The 14,750-nt window shown below is 35.6% G+C and overlaps 1 protein-coding gene and 1 pseudogene across 3 annotated transcripts in view; both read right to left on the bottom strand.

Moving 5' to 3' along the window:
- RBMS3 (RNA binding motif single stranded interacting protein 3) overlaps nt 1–14,750 on the bottom strand; it is a 1,708,877-nt gene that overhangs the window by 1,600,002 nt on the left and 94,125 nt on the right. The window lies entirely within an intron of this gene.
- On the bottom strand, nt 11,099–14,733 carry LOC129491312 (large ribosomal subunit protein eL34-like; annotated as a pseudogene).

Consider the following 14,750-nt stretch of genomic DNA (forward strand, 5'->3'; position numbering starts at 1 on the left):
AAACAAACAAATAAACAAACAAAAAAACACAAAACGAACAATGGCAACAGGATAACAACATTTGTATTAATAATAACCAGTTACTGCTATGTTAAAAGGGAATGAAATAAATCCCAGGTTTTAATGACAACGTGAAGAGCCTCCAAATCCATGGCAAGAAATCAATGCGCTAAGCATGACGAAAAGATCTTTCATATCTTTATTCAGCTTTGAAAGACCCTGGTTAAAGGTTAAACTAATTAATCAGGTTGGCTGAATTAACAAGAGTTGATCAATAAGAAGGCCTGTGTGGTTTTCCAGTTTACAAATGATAGCTTATTATGAATTTGGTATGCTTATGAAGATGAGAAGCAGATGCCCCAATGTAAATTTCAAGCAGGTTGACATACAATATAAAAACCTGGAGCTTGTAATCATAAGATCTCGGCTTGAGTCCTGGTTCTGCTGCTGTGTAACCTCAGGCAAGTCACTTAACCTGAACCTCAGCATTCTTAACAAATGAAGATTATGTGAGATTATCATTTGATGTCTACAGTCCAAAAAATGAGACAGGAACTCTATTCACAATAGAGAGAAGTTGGCTGTGTATGTATTTAATTTCTATAGTAGTTCTACAATTTAATGAACCTAATATTTTAAACTTACTAAGTTCTTCAACGCTTATATAGTGCTGACAGGCACCATCCTAAGCACTTCACAAATAACTCATTTAGCTTTTTAACAAGCTTATAAAGTAGGCACTAGAATCCTCATTTTACAGATGAGAAAGCAGAGGCACTGAGTTTAGAACTTGCACAAGTTTACATACAGAGTAAGACACAGTTGTAATTCATAACAGACAACCTACAGAGTTTGTGTGTTCAGCCGCTACAAAATGATATTGTTTCACTACAAGGTAATTCTATTGCCTAACTATCAAAGATGGTGTTATAAACAGTTCCTTAGCCCATATCATAAAAAAATAAGTGGTGTTGAAAATGATGAGTAACTGCCATGTGGCATTTTCTGCATCAGGTCAGTTTTATATTGCTTAGGAAAAAATTTTCAGGACTATTAATCAGTAGTTAAAAAATTTAAATCACCAGTGACCTGTACATTTAAAAATGATTAAGATGGTAAATTTTACCTTATATCTATTTTAATACAATTTTTAAAAAGAATAAAAACACTGTGTACAGTTTAAAGTATTTTATATATTCTGATTTAAAGGTGTAGAATTTTTATTTTTAACAAAACCGAAATTCATCAGGTCTGTGGCAGAAAAAGCAGTTGTAAACTCTGCTATGTAAAATGATAGTGAAGTATTAGTAATATATTGATGAATACAGCACAAGAAGCAGATGAGCATAGAGTCAATAGACAATTTTTAAGGCCAGTGCTTATCTAAAGTGCTGCTATCTTCCACTGCTCTAGCCAGGCAGACTGCTGCAGCTAGAGACATTAAATAGAACTGCAAGAAGTGTACAGGTCTAAATCAGTCATGGAATAAGCATGCACTCATCTGCACTAAGCCTTTAAAAACTCAGGATTAGCCTAAAAAGTTTTAAGCCACAATATTAATGGATATCAAGACCTGAACCTAAAAGAATGTTAGTATACTTGGATGCTATTTTCTACTCCATATTTGCTTATTTTTTATAGAATATGTGTTTAAGGTGAAACCCTAGTTGTGTTTATTACAAACAGATGCTCAGATTCTATGTTTAATGATAGAATCATAAGGGCAGGTGGGAAATCTAGGTAAAGAAGATGGTTAAATATGTGATGCAGAATCAGTACATATTCTGGGAGCTAAACAAATGGTAAAGAAGTGATAATTCTAAATTTATTTTCAAAACTAGTTTAGTCAGCACTGTTTAGGATTTGGGGATACTGGATTTCACCTAATTCATGGACTGGACCTGATCCTTTACTAGAAGATACTTTAAAGGAAAGATAGAGGGCAGAGGTATAAAGAAGAGATGATGCCATCCCTACTGAAACTATTCCAAAAAATAGAGAAGAAGGGACTCCTCCCTAACTCATTCTATGAGGCCAGTGTCATCCTGATACCAAAACCTGGTATAGACACAACAAAAAAAGAAAACTTCAGGCCAATATCCTTGATGAACATCAGTGCACAAATCCTCATCAAAATACTGGCAAACCAAATCCAGCAGCACATCAAAAAGCTTATCCACCATAATCAAGTTGGCTTCATCCCCAGGATGCAAGGTTGGTTCAACATATGCAAATCAATAAATGTGATGAATCACATAAACAGAACTAAAGACAAAAAACATATGATTATCTGAATAGATGCAGACAAGACCTTTGACAAAATTCAACATGCCTTCATGTAAAAAACTCTCAATAAACTCGGTATTGAAGGAACATACCTCAAAATAATAAGAGCCATAAAAGACAAACCCACAGCCAATATCATACTGAATGCAAAAGCTGGAAGCATTCCCTTGAAAACTGGAACAAGACAAGGATGGCCTCTCTCATCTCTCCTATTCAACACAGTATTGGAAGTGATGGCCAGGGCAATCAAGCAAGAGAAAGAAATAGTATTCAAATAGGAAAGGTGAAAGTCAAATTATCTTTGTTTGCAAATGACATAATCCTATATCTAGAAAACCCCATCGTCTCAGCCCAAAAGCTTCTTAAGCTGATAAGAAACTTCAACACAGTATCAGGACACAAAGTCAATATGTGAAAATTGTTAGCATTCACCAACAACAAGCAAACCGAGAGCAAAATTGCAAATGAATTCCCATTCACAATTGCTGCAAAAAGAATAAAATACCTAGGAATACAGCTAACAAGGGAAGTGAAGGACTTCTTCAAGGAGAACAACAAACCACTGCTCAAAGAAATCAGAGAGGACAGAAACATATGGAAACACAGCCATGCTCATGGATAGGAAGAATCAATATCATGAAAATGGCCATACTGCCCAAAGTAATTTATAGATTCAATGCTGTTCCCATTAAACTACCATTGACATTCTTCACAGAATTAGAAAAAGCTCTTTTAAAATTCATATGGAGCCGAAAAAGAGCCTGAATAGCCAAAACAATCCTAAGCGAAAAGAACAAAGCTGGAGGCATCATGCTACCTGACTTCAAATTATACTACAGAGCTACAGTAACCAAAACAGCATGGTACTGGTACAAGAACAGACACATAGACCAATGAAACATAATAGAGAACCCAGAAATAAGGCCACACACCTAAGTTATCTGATCTTCAACAAAACTGACAAAAATAAGCACTGGGGAAAGGATTCCCTATTTAATAGAAGCTGCTGGGAGAACTGGCTAGCCATATCTAGAAAATTGAAACTGGACCCCTTCCTTACACCATTTACAAAAATTAACTCAATATGAAATAAAGACTTAAATGTAAAACCCCAAACTATAAAAACACTGGAAAAAAAACTAGGCAATACCATTCAGAACACAGGCATGGGCAAAGATTTCATGACAAAAGTCAAAAGCAATTGCAACAAAAGCAAAAATTGACAAACGGGATCTTGTTAAACTAAAGAGCTTCTGTACAGCAAGAGAAACTATCAACTGAGTAAACAGGCAATGTACAGTATGGAAGAAACTTTTTGCAATCTATTCATCTGACAAAAGTCTAATATCCACCATCTATGAGAACTTAAACAAATTTACAAGAAAATAACAAACAGCCCCATTTAAAAGTGGGCCAAGTACATGAACAGACACTTTTCGAAAGAAGACATACATGCTGCCAACAAGCATATGAAAACAAGTTCAACATCACTGATCATTAGAAAAATACAAATAAAAACCACAATGAGGGACCATCTCACACCAGTCAGAATGGCTATTACTAAAAAGCCAAAAAATAACAGATGCTGGTGAGGTTGTAGAGAAAAGGGAATACTTTTACACTGATGGTGGGAATGTAAATTAGTTCAACCATCGTGGAAGACAGTGTGGTGATTCCTCAAAGATCTTGAGACAGAAATACCATTAGACCCAGCAATCCCATTACTAGGTATAGACCCAAAGGAATAAAATCACTCTATTATAAAGATACATGCACACATATGTTCACTGTAGCACTATTCACAATAGCAAATACGTGGAATCAACCTGGATGCCCATCAATGATAGACTGGATAAAGAAAATGTGGTATACATACAACATGAAATACTATGCAGCCATAAGAAGGAATGAGATCATGTCCTTTGTACAGACATGGATGGAGCCAGAGGCCATTATCCTTAGCCATCTAATGCAGGAACAGAAAACCAAATATTGCATGTTCTTACTTTTAAGTGGGAGCTAAATGAGACCAAATACACAAGGGGAGAGACAACACACACTGGGGCCAGTCAGAGGGTGGGGAGTAGGAAGATGGAGAAGATAGGGAAGAATAGCTAAGGGATGCTGGGCTTAATACCTGGGTGATGGGATGACCTGTGCTGCAAACCACCATGGCACACACTTACCTATGTAACAAACGTGCACATCCTACATGTGTACCACTGAACTTAAAATAAAAGTTAGAAGTGAAAAAGTAATATGAAGAAGTATAATGCGTACTCATGAAAGGGAATAACACTTGCCTGTAATGACAAAGATAACAAAGGAGGAAATCCACAAAATTTAATAATATATCCTCTCCTTTCTTACAAATATTTGCATGACCTAATATCTCATTTTTAAAAATGCTAGGACATCATACTCCCTACATAAGTCCTGCTTCATGATATCAGCACTATTAATGCAATATATATGTCAAGCTTTATTAAAACTCCTTTTGATGTGTAAAAATAAGGTAGACAGAAGAATTAATGAAAGCAAAATGATAAAGAATATATACAATTATAAACTTTCACAATTATATGATTTTGAGTTTTAGACTTCACCATTCTTGATGGAAGAATGTAACAAGAAGTTACTCTCCAGCTATTTACTAATTTAAGAACCCCAACACAAAAAATCTCATTATAAGGCAACTTTACTTACAAGGGAAATGACTCTCAGGGCAATTTTGTGAGTCTGGTATATTGGCTTAAAAACAATGACCTGATTCATGTTTTTTTCTTTAACAGAAAATAAGCACTTTTAGAAAATTGAGAAAGCTATATATTGAAATTTCTTAGAAAAGAATATTGCTGTTCCATTGAAGGTTCAATAGAGAAACGTAATTGATAAATTTTTCATGCATTTGATGATGGAAAAGGTAGCCATCTGTTCCATTCTTTACATACTGAGTGAAGTTGGTCATATTATTTGGTTTGGACTTTTAACTTTTGTACAAGTTCACAGCTATCTAAATTTATAAGAGATGAAGTTGAGAGATGATAGGGGTGAATTCAACAATTTAGTTGGTGCTGCGAAGTCAGCATATATAAATGTGAGTGAATCCAAAAAGGAGAATAGAGTTAGGGAAAGAAACTGGTTTCATTCAGTTGCAAAGAACATGAAATATAGTATTTCCTGTTCTCCTTCCAAATTCCATCAAACAAATCCAAAGTATTCTGGAGACACTGCTAATATTGGGCTTATTCATTCACCAAGGAGTCAGATTAAGAAGGCTCTAACTTATTTCCTGCTTTCAATAGTTCTTGACACTTCTGTTTACACTAAACTATGAAAACATTGCAGCAATGGTCTCATTTCAGTCGTGTACTGAAGAATCAAAGAATAAGATGATCAACTAGCTCTACTTCTCTCAATTTCTGGGAGCATTGTGTTTGTTGATAAAGACCATTAAAATCACATAATTTTCTATATATGATCTTAGTCAAAATAAAAGATACTATTCTCCACCTTATTGTTCTCAGCATCTTTTTGGTACTCTCTCCTATAGACATGGGGTCCTAGGGAAAGGAAATAGATAATTTGACTATATATTTAACCTGTTACTTCCAACGAATACTAACAACTAACATTTATTGAGAGCCTACTGTATGACAAGCACATGCTAAATGCTTTGCATGTATTATCTCAATTAACACTCATATCCACTTTATAAGGCAGATGCTATCACAATTTCTATTTTAAAGATAAGGTGGCTGGGCACAGTGGCTCACACCTGTAATCCCAGCACTTTGGGAGGCTGAGGTGGGTGGATCACAAGTTCAGGAGTTCAAGACCAGCCTGGCCAACCTGGTGAAACCCCATCTCTACTAAAACTACAAAAATTAGGCGCAGTGGCAGGTGCCTGTAATCCCTGCTACTCGGGCGGCTGAGGCAGGAGAACGGCAGGAGAATCGCTTGAACTGGGGCAGCAGAGGCTGCAGTGAGCCGAGACTGTGCCACTGCACTCCAGCCTGGGTGGCAGAGTGAGGCTCCATCTCAAAATATAAACAAATAAATAAATAAATAAGATAGGGCATCTGGGATTTGTAAAAGTTAAGTGACTTGTCTTAGGTGAAGCATTAGTAAGTAGCAGAGCTATCCTTAAAGCCCAAAGAACCTGATTCTAGATTCTGCCTTTTTTTTTTAATTAATTAATTAATTTATTTATTTATTTTTATTATACTTTAGGTTTTAGGGTACATGTGCACAATGTGCAGGTTTGTTACATATGTATCCATGTGCCATGTTGATTTCCTGCACCCATTAACTCGTCATTTAGCATTAGGTATATCTCCTAATGCTGTCCCTCCCCCCTCCCCCCACCCCACAACAGTCCCCGGAGTCTGATGTTCCCCTTCCTGTGTCCATGAGTCCTCATTGTTCAATTCCCACCTATGAGTGAGAACATGCGGTGTTTGGTTTTTTGTCCTTGCGATAGTTTACTGAGAATGATGTTTTCCAGTTTCATCCACGTCCCTACAAAGGGCACGAACTCATCATTTTTTATGGCTGCATAGTATTCCATGGTGTATATGTGCCACATTTTCTTAATCCAGTCTATTGTTGTTGGACATTTGGGTTGGTTCCAACTCTTTGCTATTGTGAATAGTGCCGCAATAAACATACGTGTGCATGTGTCTTTATAGCAGCATGATTTATAGGCCTTTGGGTATATACCCAGTAATGGGATGGCTGGGTCAAATGGTATTTCTAGTTCTAGATCCCTGAGGAATCGCCACACTGACTTCCACAATGATTGAACTAGTTTACAGTCCCACCAACAGTGTAAAAGTGTTCCTATTTCTCCACATCCTCTCCAGCACCTGTTGTTTCCTGATTTTTTAATGATGGCCATTCTAACTGGTGTGAGATGGTATCTCATTGTGGTTTTGATTTGCATTTCTCTGATGGCCAGTGATGATGAGCATTTCTTCATGTGTTTTTTGGCTGCATAAATGTCTTCTTTTGAGAAGTGTCTGTTCATGTCCTTTGCCCACTTTTTGATGGGGTTGTTTGTTTTTTTCTTGTAAATTTGTTTGAGTTCATTGTAGATTCTGGATATTAGCCCTTTGTCAGATGAGTAGGTTGCAAAAATTTTCTCCCATTCTGTAGGTTGGCTGTTCACTCTGATGGTAGTTTCTTTTGCTGTGCAGAAGCTCTTTAGTTTAATTAGATCCCATTTGTCAATTTTGGCTTTTGTTGCCATTGCTTTTGGTGTTTTAGACATGAAGTCCTTGCCCACGCCTATGTCCTGAATGGTATTGCCTAGGTTTTCTTGTAGGATTTTAATGGTTTTAGGTCTAACATTTAAGTCTTTAATCCATCTTGAATTAATTTTTGTATAAGGTGTAAGGAAGGGATCCAGTTTCAGCTTTTTTAACCACTATGTTAACCACTTTGACAACTTTATTCTTTTCCTATTGTAAATTACTACCAAAGTTTTTCTTGGCAAATTATTCACAAATATGTCACAGTTATAGAGTCATGTTCTAATTCCTTCAACCTTTCTCCAGGACAAAAAATAAAGGATGTTTAGAAAACAAACAATGTTTGAATCTAATAATCGCAAAATTACAGCAAATTTTATGCCAAATATGGGATTAGTATAATAAAATTTTGCTGAGAATTTGGTAGCTGTACAAGATTATTTGCTAGTAGGAACATGGTGCAAGAGATATTTAGTTTTTAGTTTTTATTTTCCAATATATTTTTCCAGTGTATTGGCTAATAAATCCGTATCCTGTTTCACTCCATTACTCTGATGGCAAAATGCTGCCAGATGATGAAGCTATAAACTCGTTTACTAATCCTTATCACAAACTACATCTTAGAATTGGGATCCTAATGAATCTTAGAAGCAAAACACTTTTTAATTAGATGTTAATCCAGATGTACTAGTCAAATGACCACTGCAAATGGAATTTGAAAATAAGAATTCTGCCTGTTCTTCTTGGTCTTTATTACTCCATAGGGGAGCACTGAGCAACAAGTAAAGAGCAAGTCTACCAGAGACTTCCACCATTCAACATGTATTTAAAAACAAAAAATTTCCTCATTGTAGGTACAAATGTGAGAAAACATTCAAAAATAAATTAGGCCACTGCTTATGCATATATATGTTGGCATAGTGTACAAAGAGAAAAGAATTTGGACTTGATATATGGATTCTAACCATTGCCCTGTCATTCAGCTGACAGACATTGGAGTAGACATGTAGCCTGAGTCTCCGTTTCTTCCATATGTCAAAGAGTGATGATGTCTACCTTCAAGGGATGGCTGTTAGACTTTAAATATTATGTTTAAAAGATCTACCTATCTTTAGTCTACATATATAGACTCAATATATGATTGATACAAACACCTGTGGCCTCTTTTTGTTATTGGAGTCATCACAGCACATGTTGAATGCAGTCCCTCAGGATCCAGGCTGAGGCAACAGCAAACCGACACCTCAAACATTACCAGTCACTGTGCCATGGAAAGAAAGAACTCTGGACGATGTTTCACTAGCAGTGAAGTGCTCAAAGAAGTGATATTCATCGCTTTCACTCACAAGCTACTGGCCCTACATACCACAAGGGTGTCAAATGTGCAAGTCTACTTTGCAGCAGGAAGGCAGAGATCTGGAAAGCTGACCAACAATATTAATGACTATCACAATTAGAAAGCAGCATTATTGGAGCTATAAAGCTCAAATTTAGCAATATGGCAATGCTCCCTTTCCATTTCCCTAGAAAATATGGGTAAACTTCACAATACAATGGATAAATACCCAAATGATCTCTGGTACCCCCCCAAATAGTTCTATATGTATATAGGAATATTTAGCATACAATGATAAGCAGACCACTGAGATACATGGCCAAAAACATCCACTCATATCATGGATAAGACAAGCTACATTTTTACTATAGGAGCATCTTAGCATCAGAGATGAACCATCTACTTTCTCTTGGCAATATAAAAAAACTACAAAAGTGCAGTCTAAGCAATTACTGGTTGTACTATACTGCTAATAGGAATACATTATTTATGCCGAAGAAAAATTATAATGGCTCTATGCCACCTACAAGCTAGATGATCAACTTAAACATGCTATAAACATTAAGTCCAAATTCTGAATCAGCAACATCTACAAATTATAAATAATATTGAATGACAAGAATGACCTCAACATTGTGCTCAGTTAAACTGATTACTATTGGGTTAGACATGTGAGCTTATGGCAGTAAGCATAATTTCCAGTCCAGGCGAATGAAAGAGAAAGGATAACAAAAGAAGTACTCCAAAGAAAGCCAACAGAAAGCTATAAACCATAACCAAAGTTAGACTACTACACTAGTAGGTATAAAACCAACAAAACTGTAATGCCTCAAGTTGAGAAAAACTTAATCAGAGGTTCTCTCTCCTTAAAACTTAAGGAACTTCAAATGCTTAAGGAACTTAAAAATGCTTATGCCTGGCCCTTTTCCAAGAGACTCTGATTTAATTGATCCAGTAGAGTGAGGCTCAGACATTTCTGTGTTTTTGTTATTGTTTTTGTTTTGTAAAGCTTCCTAATGCACAGCAAGACTTGCATGAAGAGCAAACACTACATTACTCTACACTAAAACACTACACTAAATCATGTAATCTATCAAGCTACAAAATAAACTTTTAACTCATGGGTTCTACAGACATGTACCTACTAAATATAAAAGAAAAATCATTTGTACTAATGGGGAAGAATTCTATACCATGCATCAGCTAAAAAAAATAGCCCTGCAGTGCATGTTCATGGTTATTTCTATGAGTAATTACTAGAGTAATGTAAATGATGAACACATACTTTCTCTAATATTTTATTGTGATAAAGTACACATAAAATCTACCATCTTAACTATTTTAAGTGTACAGTTTGGTGTTACGAAATACATTTATAATGTTGTGCAATCATCACCTCCCTCTATCTCCATAACTGTTTTCATCTTGAAAGCTGACATTCTGTGCCCATTAAACAATAACTTCCCATTCTCTACTTCCCTCATCCCCTGGCAGCACCATTCTATTTTGTCTCTATAATTTTGATTATTCTAAATACTTCATATAAGTGGAATCATACAGTATTTGTCTTTTTGTGATTGTATTATTTCACTTATCATAATATCCTCAAGGTTCTTTCATGATGTGGCCTGTCAGAATTTCCTTTCTATTTAAGGCAGAATAATATTCCATTGTTGGTATATGCCACTAGTTATTGTCCTGTGTTTTCTTCTAAGTTTTAGGTCTTACATTTAGGTCTTTGATCTGTTATGAGTTCGTTTTTGTACATGGTTTTAGGTAAGAGTCTAGCTTCACTTTTTTGCATGTGACTAGCCAAAAAGTGATAAGATTGTCATTTCCCCATTGAACGGTCTTTGCCCTACTGTCAAGAATACTTTGACTATTTACATGAGAATTTATTTCTGGGCTGTCTATTCTATTCCACTTGTTTATAGGTTTACTGTAGCTTTGTCCAAAGTTTTGAAATCAGGAAGTGTGAGTCCTCTAGCTTAGTTCTTCTTCAAGATTGTTTTGGCTATTCAGGGTCCCTTGAGATTCCAAATAAATTTAGGATGGGTTTTTCTATTCATGCAAAAATACCATTAGGATTTTAACAGGGATTGCATTGACTCTGTACATTGCTTTGGATAGTATTGCCTCTTTTTTTTTTTTTTTTTTTTTTTTTTTGAGACAGAGTCTCACTCTGTAGCCCAGGCTGGAGTGTAGTGGCATAATATCAGCTCACTGCAACCTCTGCCTCCTGGATTCAAGCGATTCTCATGCCTCAGCCACTCGGGTAGCTGGTATTATAGGCATGCGCCAACGTGCCTGGCTAATTTTTGTATTTTTATTAGAGGTGGGGTTTTTCCATGGTGGTCAGGCTGGTCTCGAACTCCTGGCCCCAAGTGTTACATCCTCCTCAGCCTTCCAAAATGCTGGGATTACAGGCATGAGCCACCACATCCGGCCAGTATTGACATCTTAACAATAGTAAGTTCCAATCTGTGAACATGGAACATATTTCTATTTATTTATATCTTCTTTAACTTTGTTCACCAATGTTTTGTAGTTTTCATTGTACAAGTATTTGATCTCCTTGGTTAATTCTCAGGCAGTTTATTCTTTCTGATGCCATTGTAAATGGAATCATTTTTATAATTATCTTTTGGCATTCTTAGTGTATGGAAATGCAACTGAATTTCTGTGTTGTATTTGAATCCTGCTGCTTTGTTGAATTCACTTATTAGTTCTAATATTTTTTGTGGAATCTTTAAGGTTTTCTACTCAGAAGATCATATCACCTGCAAACAAAGATAATTTTACTTCTTTCTGTCCAATTTGGATCTTTTTTTAAGCCTTTTAATTTTTATTACTTAAAAAATGCTTCATTTTTTATTTAGCTTTCTGACTCTGTGCTTGTACCTTAAACAATTTCACAACAATTTTCTGCTCCTCAATAAGGAAAGCACACTTGATCCTGTCATGAAAACATTTAGCACACATGGAAACACCATAGGGCCTGCTGACATGTTTTTTTGTTTTGGACAATCTCATAAGAACTTTAGGCCTCACAGCACGAACCCCTCTAAGTCTGCCTGGGCACACACCACATGCAGATTTGGTGCTTTCCCAGCCTTCTTTGTATAAAGGTAAACAATTCTATTGCCAGGGGTTCAGGACAGCCTAGTTTTATTAGTGGTTGTATTGTAGGAAACCCTACGATGGTATGTCAAATGCTGGACCACTCTGAGTACCTCTAGACAACGTCCCTGGAAGCTAGATATCTTTTATTTCTTTTTTCTTGCCTAATTGCTCTGGCTAGAACTTTCAGAACTATGTTGAATAGAATGGTGAAAGTTGGCATCTGTGCTTTGTTCCTCATCTCAGAAAAAAAGCTTTTAATCCTTCATCTTTGAATACAATGTTTGCCATGAGTTTTCATATATGGCTTTTATTATGTTGAGATAGTAGCCTTCCATTCCTAGTTTGTTGAGTTTTTTTTTTTTTTTAAATCATGAAAGGTTGTTGAATCTTGTCAAATACTTTTTCTACATTAATTAAGCTGATCATTTTTTTCCTTCATTCTGGTAATGTGGTGTATTACATTAGTTGATTTTTATATATTGAACTATTCTTACATTCCAAGATGAATCCTATTTGGCCATAGTGTATAATTCTTTTACTATTCTGCTGAATTAGGTTTATTAGTATTTTGTTGACTTTTTCCATCAATGTAAATAAGGAATACTGGCCTATACTTTTCTTTTTTTGCAGTGTTTTTATCTGTCTTTTGTACCAGAGTAATGCTGGCCTTATAGAATGAGTTAGGAAGTGTGCCCTTCTATCCAGTTTTTTGGAAAAGTAGGATTTAAAGGATCAGTATTGTTCTTTAAGTGTTTGGTAGACTTCAAAGTGAAGCCATTATGTCTAGGATTCTTTATTGTTGGGAGATTTGGATTACTAATTCAATCTCATTACTAGTTACAGTTCTACTCAGGTTTTCTATTTTTTCATGCTTTAGTTTTGCTAGATTTTGTATTTCTAGGAATTTGTCCATTTCATCTAGGTTATCCAATTTGTTGCTGTATAACTTTCCACAGTATGCTCCTATAGTCATTTTTATTTATGTGGAATTGGTAGTAATGTCCCTGCTTTATTTCTGACTTCAGTAATTTGAGTCTTTTCTCTTTAATTCTTAGTCCATCTAGCTAAAGGTTTGACAGTTTTATTGATCTTTTCAAAGAACCAACTTCTGTTTTCACTGATTTTCTTTTTTTTTTTTTTTTTTTGAGACGGAGGCTCGCTCTATCGCCCAGGCTGGAGTGCAGTGGCGCAATCTCGGCTCACTGCAAGCTCCGCCTCCCAGGTTCACGCCATTCTCCTGCCTCAGCCTCTCTGAGTAGCTGGGACTACAGGCGCCCACCACCACGCCCTGCTAATTTTTTTGTATTTTTAGTAGAGATGGGGTTTCACTGTGGTCTCGATCTCCTGACCTCGTGATCCGCCCACCTCGGCCTCCCAAAGTGCTGGGATTACAAGCGTGAGCCACTGCGCCTGGCTTCACTGATTTTCTCTGTTGTTTTTCTATTATATATCTTATCTCTGCTCTTATCTTTAATATTTCCTTCCTTCTAGTAGCTTTGGATTTAGTTTTTCTTTTTCTGGTCCTTTAAGTTGTAAAGTTAAGTTGTTGATTTGAAATATTTATTTTTTTAATAAGTGTTTGTAGATATAAATTTCTCCCTCAGTACTGCTTTCATTGCATACTATAAGTTTTAGTGTGTTGTGTTTTTGCTTTCTCTAGATGTGTTTCATTCATCTCTAAGTGTTTTCCAGTTTCCCTTATAATTTTTTCTTTGATTCATTGGTTGTCTTGGGGTGTTTAATTCCCACAAATTCTAATTTTACCTCTGTTATTATTTCTACCTTCATTTCACTGTGGTCCGAGATAATACTCTCCATTATATCTATCTTTTAAAAACCTCTTAAGACTTAATTTGTGGTCCATCATGTCACCTACTGTAGAAAATGTCCCATGTGAACTTGAGAAAAATGTGTATACTAGTCCTTTTGGGTAGAGTGTTTTGTACACGTCTGTTAAATCTTGTTGGTTTACTGTGTTGTTTGAGCTCTCTATTTCTTTACTTATCTTCTGCCTGGTGGTCTACCCATTACTGAGAATGGGGTATTAAGTCTCCAACTATTATTGTTGAACTGTCCATTTCTCCCTTCAATTCTGGAAGATTTTGCTTCATATGTTTTAATAATCTCTTAACAGATGCATGTTTATAATAGCTACTCTTCTTGCTATATTGAACATCTTATTAATTAAAATATCCTTCTTTTGTTTCTTGTAATATTTATGTTTATCTTGTCCAATATTAGTATAGCAACCCCTGTTATCTTTTGGTTACTATTTGCATGGAACATCTTTTCTCATTCTTTCACTTTCAGTCTATTTGTGTCTTTGGATCTAAAGTGAATCTCTTGTTAGAGAGCAGATAGTAAGATCATGTCTTTTTATTCATTCTACTAATCTCTGTCTTTTGACTGGGGAGTTTAACCCATTTAAATAATTACTAATAAGGGAATTATTTCTGTCATTTTGTTATTTGTTTTCAACATGCCTTACAGCTTTCTTTTCCTCATTTCTTGCCTTACTGGCTTCTTTTGTGTTTAATTTTTTATACTGAAACATTTAAATTCCTTTCTTATTTCCTTGTGCATATATTCTATAGCTGTTTTCTTTGTGTTTAACATGAGGATTACATCCTAAAGTTATAACACTTTAATTTGAATTTATACCAGCTTATCTTCCACAACATACACAAATTCTGCTCCCTTAACAGCTTCATCCCCACCCCTTTCAGTTGTTGTCATGAAATTTCATCTTTATA

Source organism: Symphalangus syndactylus, chromosome 1 (assembly GCF_028878055.3).
Source record: "Symphalangus syndactylus isolate Jambi chromosome 1, NHGRI_mSymSyn1-v2.1_pri, whole genome shotgun sequence".
NCBI lineage: Eukaryota > Metazoa > Chordata > Mammalia > Primates > Hylobatidae > Symphalangus > Symphalangus syndactylus.